This window comes from Sminthopsis crassicaudata, chromosome 3, assembly GCF_048593235.1.
Source record: "Sminthopsis crassicaudata isolate SCR6 chromosome 3, ASM4859323v1, whole genome shotgun sequence".
Taxonomy (NCBI): Eukaryota; Metazoa; Chordata; class Mammalia; order Dasyuromorphia; family Dasyuridae; genus Sminthopsis; species Sminthopsis crassicaudata.
The window spans coordinates 41,204,708-41,218,263 of NC_133619.1; the positions used below are offsets into that span (position 1 = coordinate 41,204,708).

A 13,556-nucleotide genomic window follows, 5' to 3' on the forward strand; every position below is an offset into this window, starting at 1 on the left:
ATTTTAATTAATGTAAAGTTTCTAGTCAGTTCTTCTTGACTTCAGATTCAGTGCTCTATCCACCCAGATAGCTAGAAGGGGCTTAATAAATGCTCATCGATTGACTAACTATGGCCAAAGCATTCATTCCTTGATGGAGAACCTTCTGGTGAATAGTCTTTGCCGAGTTAGCTAGCCTTAGGTGAAAGACTCACCATTCATTGCTGGACTCACACTTGAAGCCTTTGCCTTCTCAAAAAGGCTGGGTTCCTCCTCTGACCCAGCCTTCCATGTAAGAGTGAGGTCTGAGACTAGAACTTGAATGAATGAATCACTTAGTAAGGCAGTAAAAAGGAAGAAAATGCTTTAAACGGATTTTCAGCAAGAGGGCTTGAAACAAATGTGATTCCCTGGATCATTCTCAGTCAATTCTTTGTTATAACCAGAAAATTTAATTAGGCACAGTAGCCCCCTCCCTGAGCATGTCCATTAATTACATTTTTATTGTGATCTGACTTCCTCCAGCCCTTGCCCACCTGCTCCATATTTGTCTTCCCTTGGTGGAGGACATGGATTCGTGAAACTGATATCATGTAGGGGAAAATTTAATAGGGATCCCTTTCAAGTTAACTAAAGGGAGAGTGAGGCAACTTTCTTATTGGAAGGAAAAGATTGGAGAGTTAGAATCAGAAGGATCCTGGCTCTGGCACTTTCTAGATGGGGACACTGGGGAAGTCATTTATCTCTTTGTGCCTTAGTTTCTTCGTGTGTAAAATGATAATACACTAACTACTGCACAGAATGGTGGTGAGACAAACACTTTGTAAGCCTTGGAATGCCATTAAAATGAGGGCTATTCTTATTAACAGAGAGGAACCCTAGTATAAGGAAGACAGACAGACAGCAAAAAGAGAGAGGAGAGGAGAGACAAAGACAGAAAAAAGAGACAGAAAGAAACAGAGAGAGAGACATACTCAGAGAGAGACAGAGGCAGAGAGGCAGAGCAAGAGTGGGCAGGATGATCTGAGTGAGTTCGAATCTCACTCATATTGGCTGGACAAGTTATGAGGAACTATACGTGTTAGAAATGGTGAAGATCTATATTGGCAAGTGAATTTCCTCTCAATGAAGGAGAAAGAAAAGGAGAAGGAGAAAGGGAAAGAGAACAAGGAGAAGGAGAAGAAGCAAGGAGGAGGAGATGATGATGATGACTAATTCTTAGGAGATGGGTGGCCACAATGAATTTCCATAAAATCTCTTCCTTTGTTAGAATCTTATGGAACAGGCTCCAAGAAGGAGAAAAAAACTAAATGAGAGGCAAGTCATTCATATATCTTTTTATCATTGTTTAAGGTTGCACAAGTCTTTTGATTTCTATGTTATAAAATATTATTTTATACTAATATAATTAAATATTATATTTAATAATATATTGTTATTGATATTAATTACTAAATTAAATACATTAAAACTATCTGTGTACATGTTATTGTCTCTTCTTTTCCCCAAGCAAGAAATAATAAGTTCCTCAAGAGTGACGAATAGTTTCTTTTTGTTCTTGTAACCCCAGTGCCTATGGGACTATTTGGCCCAAAGTATAGGTGTTTAATAATTATTTCTTGAACGGAATGAATATTTAATTTTTTTTTTATTTTTTCCAATCAATTATGAACTCAAAACTTAACTGGAATTCAGAAAACTGACCAGTGATTTGATTATTTCATTGACTAAAGCAACTCAAAGTGGCCACTCATGCAATCATTAAGTGGGAGGTAAAACATTTTTTTCTAATCACAAAAATTTGTGGTATACTTTTGGTTCCTTGTTTGCAATATAACAACCATCACTCAAAATAGATGTTTTAATTATCATATAACTAAATTAATCACCTCCTACAGTTTGTCTTTAACAAATATATAATTGTATTTGTGTTTGTGTTTGTGTTTGTGTGTGTGTGTGTAAGTAAAGGGAGAAAGAAAATGGGCACTTATTAAATACCTACAGTATGCCAGGTACTGTGCTAAGCACTTTACAGATATCCTCTCATTTTATCCTCACAACAACCCTGGGAGATAGGTGCTATCACTAGCCTAATTTAACATTTGGAGAAAGTAAGGCAGGCAGATATTAAAGACTGAGACTCGTACATCTGAGGCCAGCTTTGAATAATGAGGATGATATTTACTATGTTCCAAGCACTGCTCTAAGCACTTTACAATTTTTATCTTACTCGGATCCTCACAATAATCCTGGTAATTAGGTGCTATTATTACGCCCATTTTACAGATTAAAAAAACTGAGGTAGACAGAGATAAAGTGACTTGTCCAGGGTCACTTAGTAATAAATAAGAGAGAATACCTCAAGGTTCTTTGGAGACATTCAATAATAGGGCTCTCAGGCACCCTGGCCCAAAAAAACTATTACCCCACTCTCTTTATAAAGAGTGGAGTATAATGGAAAGAGCATTGAACTTATTAGTAAAGACAATTATGAGAGAAAATTTAGTTCTGGCTTTGTCACCGAATGGTTTGTAAATGATGCTGGGGGTGTCATTTATCCTCTCTGGGTTGAAGTCTCCTCAACTGTAGGTTAAGAGGTCTCCCCTCTCTGACCTGTGACGCCTCTTACTGCGACGCTGTCTCTCTCATGGCTTCAGATGCACGAGACCACAGTCCAGCCTGTTTCTTGAAGGCTCCTTCCTTGCCACTGCTCCAAGAGAAATGCCAGGGAGATGCCACGCTCTGCCCTCTCTGACTCCATACTCTCAGTAGCCCCTTGACATTTTGTTATCTCCAACTTCTTATATATTTGATATGAAATGTGCTGAGCTTCATCTTTGAATTGTGAGCAGGGGCAGCCTTTATCTGGGCCCAAGCTTTGAGGACCAGCCTTAATTACATAGCTGTTCAGATAGGTACCAAAAGGGCGCAGCTTCAAGTATGGAGCTGGGATTGGATCTCAAGCAGTGGCTTCTGAGAAGGGGGGGGGGGTTCAGTGATGCTGAACCACAGGGAAATGCGAGTTCAGTCATCCCGGTCTCCCTATGTACGGGCTTCTGCCATTTCCCTTTTCATTTCAGAGGTGTAGGACTTGCTAGCTGATTAACAAAAATGGAACTGGGCTGATAAGCCTATCTCCCGAGCCGATGTGGGAAAACATTTCAGGGAAGGACACCTCTCTGGCCAGGCTCTAGTTCTATGAAAGAAACATCTCTGCCTTTCTTCTTCGCAGATAATCAATTTGGCAAAGCAGGGGCAGGGGCTGAATGCTGAAAATGACTATGGCATAAATGTGGTCTGAACCAGGAAACTGGCTTTAGTTTCTGGGAGAAACAAGAAAGCTGGCTCTGGGAGATATTTTAAAGTGGCTCTAAAATGGGTTTGAGCAAAATATCTATTATGAAAATTTTACTTATTTCCTGTTTAACATGATTGCATCATGTTACCAGATTGCTTTCTGAGTTGGGGTGGGAGGAAGAGAGGCAATTGGTGCAGTAATTAGTGTATTATTATTTTACAGATGAAGAAATTGAGGCACAAATTTCTATCTGGGGGAAGAGGAGAGGGAGGAAAGAAGGGAGAAACATTTGAAACTCAAACTTTTATTTTAAAAATTACGTTCTGAAAACTATCTTTACATGTAATAGGAAAAAATAAAATGCTATTAAAAAAAAGATTTACTTCTTTCATCGTTTATTTAGTTCATACAGATTTCTTCTATTTAGGGAAGCCAATGTCTGTAACATTTTTTTTTGAGAGTTACTGTAGCTAGTATGTATCGGAGATACAGCTGGAACTCGAGTTTTTCTGGGCTGGCTAGGGTGCTGTGCTCCTGGAGACTTATTGTCTCCATTAACAAAAACAATAAACACTTATTAAATGCCTGCCATATACCAGACACTATGTTAGACCACAGCGTCCAGACATAGACCAGACGCTGGGGCTAAGAAAACAGGCTTTCTCTTCCACATCTCATTCCTGTACCACTGCAGGAGCATCTTCATTGTTTGTTGCCTAATCTCTTCCCACTCCAATCCATTTTCCACCCAGCTGTCAAATTGATATTCCTAAAACATAAATCTGACTGTATCACTGCCTTATTCAAAGATCTTGAATAGCTCCCTATTACCTCTAGGATCAATCAGTCACCAAGCCTTTAATAAGCACCTGGCCAGACATCTTCAAAGAATGAAGCAATCCTTTTTTCTCAAAGAGCCAACTTTCTAAGGGAGAATAAAATATGAAAAGGCATTCAAAGCCCTTTACAACGTGATTCTCAACTACTTTTCTTTCATTCCCATTCAATCAAACTAGCATATTTGTTGCTTTCCGTTCACACTATTCCATCTCTCACTAGCACACTTTTGCACAAATGTTCTCCCTTGTCTAGAACACACCCCCTTCTCATTTTTCCCCTATAGAATTCCTAGCTTTCTTCCAAGTATGGTGCAGATGCTTCCTCCTAGAGAGGTAGCCACCAGTCCCATTTGAAGCTCTCCAGTGAAGAAAACTCATCACTTCCCGAAGCAACCCATTAGTCCCTGGGGAATTATAATGGAATCTCACACTGTCACCTCTATTAATTTTCCCAAGTTCTGCCCTCCCCAAGACAAATAAAGCCTCAGTGCTCTGCTCTATGACAGAGCACCAAATATTTAGACAGCTAAAATCTCTAAGAAGACAATCCATCCACAAACATTTGTAAAGTGCCTACTATATATTAATTATACTATACTATATTATTATTATTATATTTATACTATACATAACAATAACATTGTTAAATGCTAAGGATGCAAAGAAAAATCAAAAACATTTCTACCCTCAATGAATTTATTACACTCTAATAGGTAGATGCCGTATACATGTGCATATATAAACATACATATGCAAACACACTTACATACTCTGTGTACATGTATATGTATATCCATATCTATGGCTATAGTTGTATGCTCTTAAGTATGCTCCTCTTCATGGTTATGTCCTCAGTTTCTTCAACAAGCCTTCCGTGACATGGTTTCAAGTACCCTCCATAGCCTTCTTATTATTTGACCATCCTAGAGTGCTATCCTTCCTTATTAGGAACAGTTAAGTGGTATGGTAGATTAAACACTGGACCTGGAATCAGAAGACTTGAATTCAAATCCTGCCTTTGATACTTCCTAACTATGTAATCCTGGAGGAGTTATTTAATCTCTGTCTGCCTCAATTTTCTTATTTATAAAATGGGGGTGGTAATATTACCTACAATTCAGGACAATATTTGTCAAGTGCCTTACAAAGTCTAACATGCCATATGAATACTAGCTCTTATCACAATTATTCATAAAATGTAGTATATAGAACTGAACACAATAATTCTAGAAGTGGTTTGAGTAAGTCAGAGAAGGTGGGGTTATAACTGTTTTCATTCTGAACCTTGCTTTTATTATTCATAAAAAGCATCTACATAATTTTGAAAAATAGCAATATAATTATGTGTGTGGAAGCCAAATAAAGACAACAGAATAATGTATGGTTTACAGATTGATTTATGGATTCCTTCTGTTCCTGTCCTGCTTTTCCCCTTTCAGATATCTTCAGCCTTATAGACTGAAAAATGTAGAGTGGAATTGGGTTTTAGACTTGGAGCTTGAAAAGCCCTGATTCTTTATTCTACCTCAAAGTACGTAATGACAGTGAGATCATGAACAACAGTGCTGGACCTAATTTCTCATTATTTAAGCATACATTTCCTAAATACTTACTATGTGCTATAGGCTGAGGATGCGATAATAAGGATGCTAGTTGGTACCTTACAGAGTCATTGTGAAGCTCAAATGTCATAAAGCATATGCAGAGATGATTACTTATTATAGTACTATATTAATGCCAACTGTTAATAACAGCTCCTAAGTTTGCATTATTTTTTTTTACAATATCGCACATCTGACACATAACCTTTGGTCCCTAGATCCTCAGAATCATTTTACACGAATTATTGCTTTTATGTGCTGCTTCTTTATCCAACTGGTAGAGTTTTCCCTAGTAAATTTATTTTTGATACACCTTGCTTTATGAATCATGTTGGGAGAGAAACGACTGGTAGAGTTGACTTTTTGAACCCATGTGGGGGACTTCACATTTATTCTACTATTGGAAATGTTTTGTAGCCTGTTTTGTGATTCAAATAATGAATTGTCTTAGTTTCTCAATTCAAATAATGAATTGTCTTTCATAGTTTCTTATGATATTTAAAGTTTATCCATTAACTATTACTTGGGTCAACCATTTTGAACCCATTTATATATATTGTCCTCCCATCTTTCCATCATGCTCAATGAAGAAAGAACCTGATAAGCATATTGTGGAAATCCAGGTTTACTGAATGGGGCTGTGGAACTCTATTCTCTTTCAACCTAGTAATCTTGGTAGGGAAAAAAACCCAAATAGCATTGCTCCTGCATACTACAGTTAGATTAGTTAAGGATAGACTGACTGATGTCATTCAGATTGACCTGATGTCCTTTTGTTGATATTTACTGGGGAAAACTAGAGAAAAGTAGAGACAGAGCTTAATGAGATTCTCTAAGTCTTTGATAAAGTACCAAATGCTCTTTTTTTAGGTGCACAGATTTAGCAGCACAGATGAGTAATTGAGTGGTCAAAATGGAAGAGGTGGTTGTTCATCTTTTGTTTTTGAAGAGGACACATGACATCATGAGGTGATGTTTTGATTTATGCATGAGTTGGATTTGAGGAAGGTAGAATTGCACAAAGTCATCGTCTCATTCTCTCTTTCATAGTCAACAAAGTCCTGATTGCTGATGGCCTTTGGGGTCTCCAATGTCTAACCAAGCTCTGTGTACTCCACAGCATCTGCTTTAGCCATTTTCATGGCCATTAGAATGAATTGTTCTTATCTTCCCATTCTGCTAGAAGGAATCTTTACAAGCTTGTGGTGGATATCCCTCTAACTCACCAACAGGTTTGAGACCCATCACCTAATCTCGACCTGGTTTAGCTTGTCGTTTGAGATGGTTTTTACCGGGATGTGACCGTTATGTACACTAGTTTTTTGGAGCCACAGATCTGAGTGTCAGATGAACACCAAAAATAGATGTACAGCCGATCCAAAAGCTCATCAAGATCTCATACAAGACATGCTATTCCTCCTTGAATACCATATAACACTTGTATTGGAAAAATACTTACTATTTAATGCCATTTTGGAAGAAGTTCCCTAATAACCCACTCCAGATTATTGACTCTGGCCTGACACTTTTTAACATTTTAAAAAAATCATGATTAACTAAAAACCTAGTTGGCACAATTAACAAATCTGGAGATGACAGAAAACTAGAAAGAACAAGATAGAAGAGGAGTAAAAGTAGGATCTAAGAAGTTCTACATAGGCTGGCATTCAGTTTTTAACACAAGATTTTTAGAAAGGTGGTCTAACCTGGAGAGTACATAGGACTGGGGCCAGAATGGCTTCATGTGAAGACTGGTTAAAGCAAATGTAGATGTTTTGCCCTGAGAGAGACAACAGGGCTATTTGAAGAATTGTCATGTAGAGATTGATTACATTTGTTCTGCATAATTCCCAAAGGCAGAAGTAGGATCCCTGGGCCAATACTGCAGAGAAGCAGATTTCAGCTTGGAACAATTAAAAATAAAAAAAATTTTAAAAACCAAACAACTTTCTAACCAATTATCTCCTCCAGGAATGGGCTGCTCTAGGAAGCATGAATTTCTCAGCAAGAGAGATCTCCAAGTAGATACTGCAGGATTGATGCTCAGGCCAATTTGTAGAGGATATTTTGTTTGGGTATGAGTTTGACTAGATGGCCCTCGAAGTTTCTTTCAAACAATCTATCTTGTAATTAATGTAACTAAACTTCTAAAACACTGTTCAATCCCATCACTCTCCTAGTTGAAAATCCTCTAGTGTTGGGAAATGAATGTGGACTACTTGCATTTTTGTTTTTCTTCCCAGGTTATTTTTACCTCTGAATCCAATTCTTCCTGTGCAACAAGAGAACTGATCGGTTCTGCAACATATATTGTATCTGGCATATATTATAACACATTTAACATGTATGGGACTGCCTGCCATCTAGGGAGGGATGGAGGGAGGGAAGGGAAGGTCGGAACAGAAGTGAGTGCAAAGGATAATGTAAAAAATTACCCATGCATATGTACTGTCAATAAAAATCTATAATAATAATAAAAAAAGAAAATCCTCTAGTGTTGGAGTGCTGGAATAGGAGGAACATTAAACATAAGCTAATCAAACATCTTTATTTTCTAGATTAGACTCAAAGAGGGCATGAGGTACCCAGTGAGGACCGAGCCGGGCCGAGCCGGGACTGAACTCAGGGCTTAAGTACCAAGCACAGGATCTTTTCAACGTCACCGTGCAACCACAAGGAACAAGTCGTTCCAGTGATGGAAAAGTTATTTCCCAGAAAAAACAGTCTTCAGGGGAGCGTAAAAAAAAAAAAAAGATGTGGCTAAGAGCACAAAGAAGTGGTCAGTGTAGACAAACAGTTCCCAGCAGGACCTAGCAGAATACAAAATAGGAATGGAGAATCAGAGGAGCAAACTGGAGCAGAAACAGAAGTGGAAGGGACTGATGGTCAATGTGAGAGACACTTGGAAAGGCTTGAAATTTTGCCGGGGAAGCCATCTTTTACGTAGACATCTCTGGATGGTGCAAGAGCAACACACACACACACACACACACACACACACACACACACACACACACACACACACACAAATACAACACACACCTAAGCTTACTCTAAGCAGTTTCTCTTCCATTGGGACTAGGCTCTCCCTTCAAGAGGATAAAGATGGTTCAGGGGTATCAGTCAATCAAAAAGCATTTGTTAAGCCCCTATGTGCCATGAAATGCATTGATTGTTGGAATATAATACAGAAGTAAAGAACAGTCCCTGACTTTTGAATTGAGTGTGCTTTCTGTTGAATTGTCTTAAGAAGATTCTGAAGATCACCTGGCCAGAGAAGGTCCCAGACATGTGAAGGAGCTCAACTAGGAAGCATTCTAAAGCTACTGCAGAGAGCCAATCTCCACCAATATCCTGTTGGGGGATACAACATATACTTATAGAAGCTTTATATAAAATGGATATAAATATTATTTATAAATCGATATAAAATAGATGCCAGTCAGTCAATAAGCATTTTTAAAGTGATAACTAAATACCAATCACTGCCCTAGGTGCTGTGGGTACAAAGGGAAAATCAAGGTCCCTATCCACAAGGAATCACATTCTACATGCAAATACCTATGTGCATATAAGATATAAAAAGATGATCAAGGATAATCTTAGAGAAAAGAAGAGGCAGGGAGATAGGGAGGGAGGAAGGAGACTAGGAAAAGACCTCTTGCAGAAGACACTGGGATTTGAACTGAGTCTTGAAGGAAAAAAAGTGGAAGTGAGGAGGAAGAGCCTTCCAGAATAGAATGTGCTCTTTTTTGGGACAATGAAAGGGGCAATGATCCAGAGATGGAATAACACGTGTGAAGAACAGCCACTCGGCAGGTGTTGCTGGATCTAGAGTACATGTTTGGGGGGTGGGGAGAGTCACATGCAAGAAGACTGGAAAGGTAGGAAAGGGTCAGGTTCTGAAAGGCTTTAATGCCAAACAGAGGATTTTATAATTGATCCTGGAGATAATAGGAAGCATATTGAGGAAAATGTGCGACATGATTAAACCTGTACTTTGAGAAACGTTGGAAAAAAAAGTTAGGGAAATATATCAGGATATAGGAAAATATATCCTGTTAATATAAAATTTAAAACTTTTAAAACTTTACACAATTACATATAAAATTAAAAGTAGATTGGGATCATTTCTTTTAAAGGGAAGAGGGAAGCATAAGGCAGAAAGGGCTAGAATGCTCTGAGTGCATAAATAAATAAATCCTCGGAAGGGAAAGGAATAAACCTTTCTATGGTATCTATTATATGCTAGGTACTGTGCTCAAGGTTTTACAAATATTATTTCATTTTAGACTCAATAATAACCTTGGGAGGTAAGTGCTGGTATTATCCCTATTTTATAGTTTAGGGAACTAGAGCTTTTTACAAATGGGTAACTTGCCTAGGTTCTCACACCTTATACATATATGTGAGGGTGAGGGTGTGTGGGAAACGGTAGAGGGGAGGCTTGAACCCATGTTTTCCTGACTCTGGGCCCAGTGCTTTCACCATTACACCACCTAGCTTTATCATACCATAGGAATTCAACCCATGACTATAATCTATTAGTCCATTTTTTAAAAGTTCTTACCTCCTGACAACCATTCAGAATCAGCCTTCATTTTTCTGGGGAGAGTTGCTAGCCTAAGAGTTACTCCTGCTTTTTCATCTTTCTAGCTTCCCTTTATCTACTTTAGCATTAAGTTCTCTGAGCCCTAATCAGCCCCTTCTAGAGCAAGACCACCTCAGGGTGCAAAGTTCTGGGTAAGGCTGCTTGGACTGCCTCTTCTCTTAAAAGTCAGAATTAATCCTGGAAAATCAGCATTGCTGAGGGCAAAGGGACACATGCATCCTGTCTTATTAACAAAATTGGTGTTTTTGCTTCCCATAAGCATCATGATCAGATCATTACCCTCTATCTTTGGTACTCTGGAATGCTAAACTGATTTAAGGGAATGGATAGAATTTTTTGTTATTAATCCCCTTTCATTTTTTCATCTAATATAGTACCAATATCTGAGCAAGAGCAGCAGACACAGTAGCAAACCCTACCTTATTAAGTAATTGTCTATAAGGAAGCTAAGTTTGAATAAAAAACACCATTGTGGTTCAAAGCTGAGCATTTCAGTTACATTTATGATCCTTGGTGGGAGACATTTACCAAAGGGTGATCCTATTGTGATCAGAAAAGCAGGAATCTTATAGGCTTGGAGATATGGTTTGAAATACATCTGAAAATCAGATGGAGAAGGATATAGCCAACCACTCCAATATCTTTACCAAGAAAACTCCAAATGGGGTCACCAAGAGTCAGACATGACTGAAATAATTAGATTATTTAAATCTAATAAAAGAATGTAAAATATTAACAGGTAGGATCAATTGCTTCCACCTAATCCTTCTCTTGATACTTCATTGTCATGTGGATGTGATCTTAGCCTTGCAAATGCTCTGCCAACAGAACACAAACTTGAGGTAGATCCTCATAAGCTGGAGAAGCTTTAGATATGAAGCTGTTAAAAAAAACCTGGCTAAGTTTGTAAAATTCCATTCCTCTTTAAGACAACTGTAGGCAAAGGATTTTTTTTTTTGCCATAGTTATAAAAACCACCTATCAAGTAGTAGAAAAGATAGTATTTTAATTGATGGAGGGAGCATCTATTATTCTGTAGCTTTAAATCCTCAAAATATCCTTGAAAGGTTAGTGGTATCAATTTAAATTTATGAACCACTAAATAAAATTTTGCAGTGGCTCCTCAAGTATGTTGGAAGTGCTTTGCCTAGTATTTATTATTTTTATTTTCCTCAGTTACCTGCAAATTTTTTTTTTGTTTTATATGTACATTTAATTTCTTTTTACACATTTCCATAGGAATTGTGTTGGGAGAGAAAAATCAGAATGAAAAGGAAAAGCCACTATTTGGGAAAATAGTATGTGTTGATCTATATTCAGTCTCCATAGTTCTCTCTCTGGATGTGGATGGTATTTTCCATGGTGTTTACTGAGATTGCCTTGGATCACTGAACCACTGAGAACTAAGTCTATTTTAGTGAAAAACTTTCACTAAAAATGGCTGAAAATACACTTTTATGCATACAATTTTTCATTAAACATTAATTCTGATAATATGCACTATAACTCATAATATTCAATACACAAGATAAAATTGGTAACATGCAAAACATTTTTCTTTGTAGTAATTCCCTAAAGTTCTGTGATTTTTTTGCTAATGTCTTATAATTTCAGACAATATTCTCTTTTCCTAACACATGAAATTTAAAGTACCATAAAGCAAACAAAATTCTTAAAGCTAAATCATTTTTAAGCTGAATTTGACCTTTTATTATATCAGATGGTGGTATGAAAGCAATAGACTGAATGCTATACTGCGCATAACTCTCTACCTTGGCTGTCCTCTGTAAACCAAAGGAGACATTGCTATAATTCTGATTATTGTTGCTGAAAGATCCTGAGACTGGCAAGGTCTCGATATGTGATACTGTCCTTCACGGGTTGGTGGATGGCATTGGAGATTGTGAAGGATACGCCATTACTGTCAGTGATGGGTCATTTGAGATCCTTAAGGGTCTCCCAGCTAATAGTAACTGCCGACATTCTGGCATGAAATTTATCTAAAACCTTAATTTTCTCAGGATGCTGACTTTGCATGCTTGGGTTTATAGTCCAAATGACTTGCACTATGCTTTAGGGACATAATTGTAACATAAAACTTGAGTTTTAAAGCAAAAAATAAAAATATTCAACAGATGCTTAGGGAGATCTTTACAACAGTAGCAAAAACAAGACCAATGAAGGACCTAGAAGGACACCAACAGCTCTGCGTACTTGCTAACTTGTCTCTCACTTTTTTTTTTTTCCTCTATTGCACATAGTTGGGAATATGTGTTGTTGCCAATGGGTAAGTGAAAATAAAGTTACTAATAAAATCATGTAAATGCTTGAAGTCATGAAAGTTAAGTGCACTAATGCTAAGGACTGGCTGTATAGACTTTTCAAAAAGATTTTTTAAAAGATGAGAAAGTAAGTCTATATAGGGGAGTGTTCGATGACACTCTTTCTGGAAAAAGAAATATCTATCTACATTCTTTTTGATTCTGCCCCTTGCTGATTTATGTGAAGAGTTGATTTCTAGTGTCTTTAAAATGGCGGTGGTTCAAGAATGGATTTTTTTCCCATAGGTTCTTATTCAGGTCCTGTTGCAATTCTGAACTTCATCTTTGATGTGTGAGTCAATTTTTCATTGCCTTCTCTCTAGTTTTATGTACGATAAAAATGTTTTCAGGATAATTTTGCCAAATCTTTTCTCAGGCTTGTTTTTCCTTAAATGCTTTTCATGTTTTGTGAGGCAATACTGTGTCTTACTTTCCATCTTCCTTCTCCTGTTCCTTAATGCTTTGCAAACATGGTGCTCTGCAAACTTAGTGTTGCCTTTGATGAGATGCTTCTTGGTTTGGTAAACAGAGAAAGCATTTATTGGTAAGGCAGTTTCTGGGCTATTTCAACCTCTTATATGGCAGATATTATAATAACATCAGTTAAACTTCCCTAAGAAATGGTAATAGACAGAGTGCGATATCTTTACTTTTGTCTGTGGATGAACTACCCTAAATAAATAACTCCCTGCAGTTTCCAATGAAAGCGTTTTTGACCTTTAGTTAAGGACCTTCACTACAAGGCAATTGATTTTTGCTATTCCCTGGAGTATTTGCTTAAGAAAGGTTTTCCCTGTGTTGAGTTTCCCATGGAAGGACATTATTTCTAACTGACAATGGCAGTTTCTATGTTTAAATTTTTAAAGAATGTACTCCCACGCACCATACAGTAGAATATGTTGTGAT

General features: G+C 37.5%; 1 protein-coding gene across 4 annotated transcripts in view; it reads right to left on the reverse strand.

The window, feature by feature from the left end:
• MED12L (mediator complex subunit 12L) overlaps nucleotides 1-13,556 on the reverse strand; it is a 560,363-nt gene that overhangs the window by 415,262 nt on the left and 131,545 nt on the right. The gene's annotated exons all lie outside the window — the stretch shown is intronic.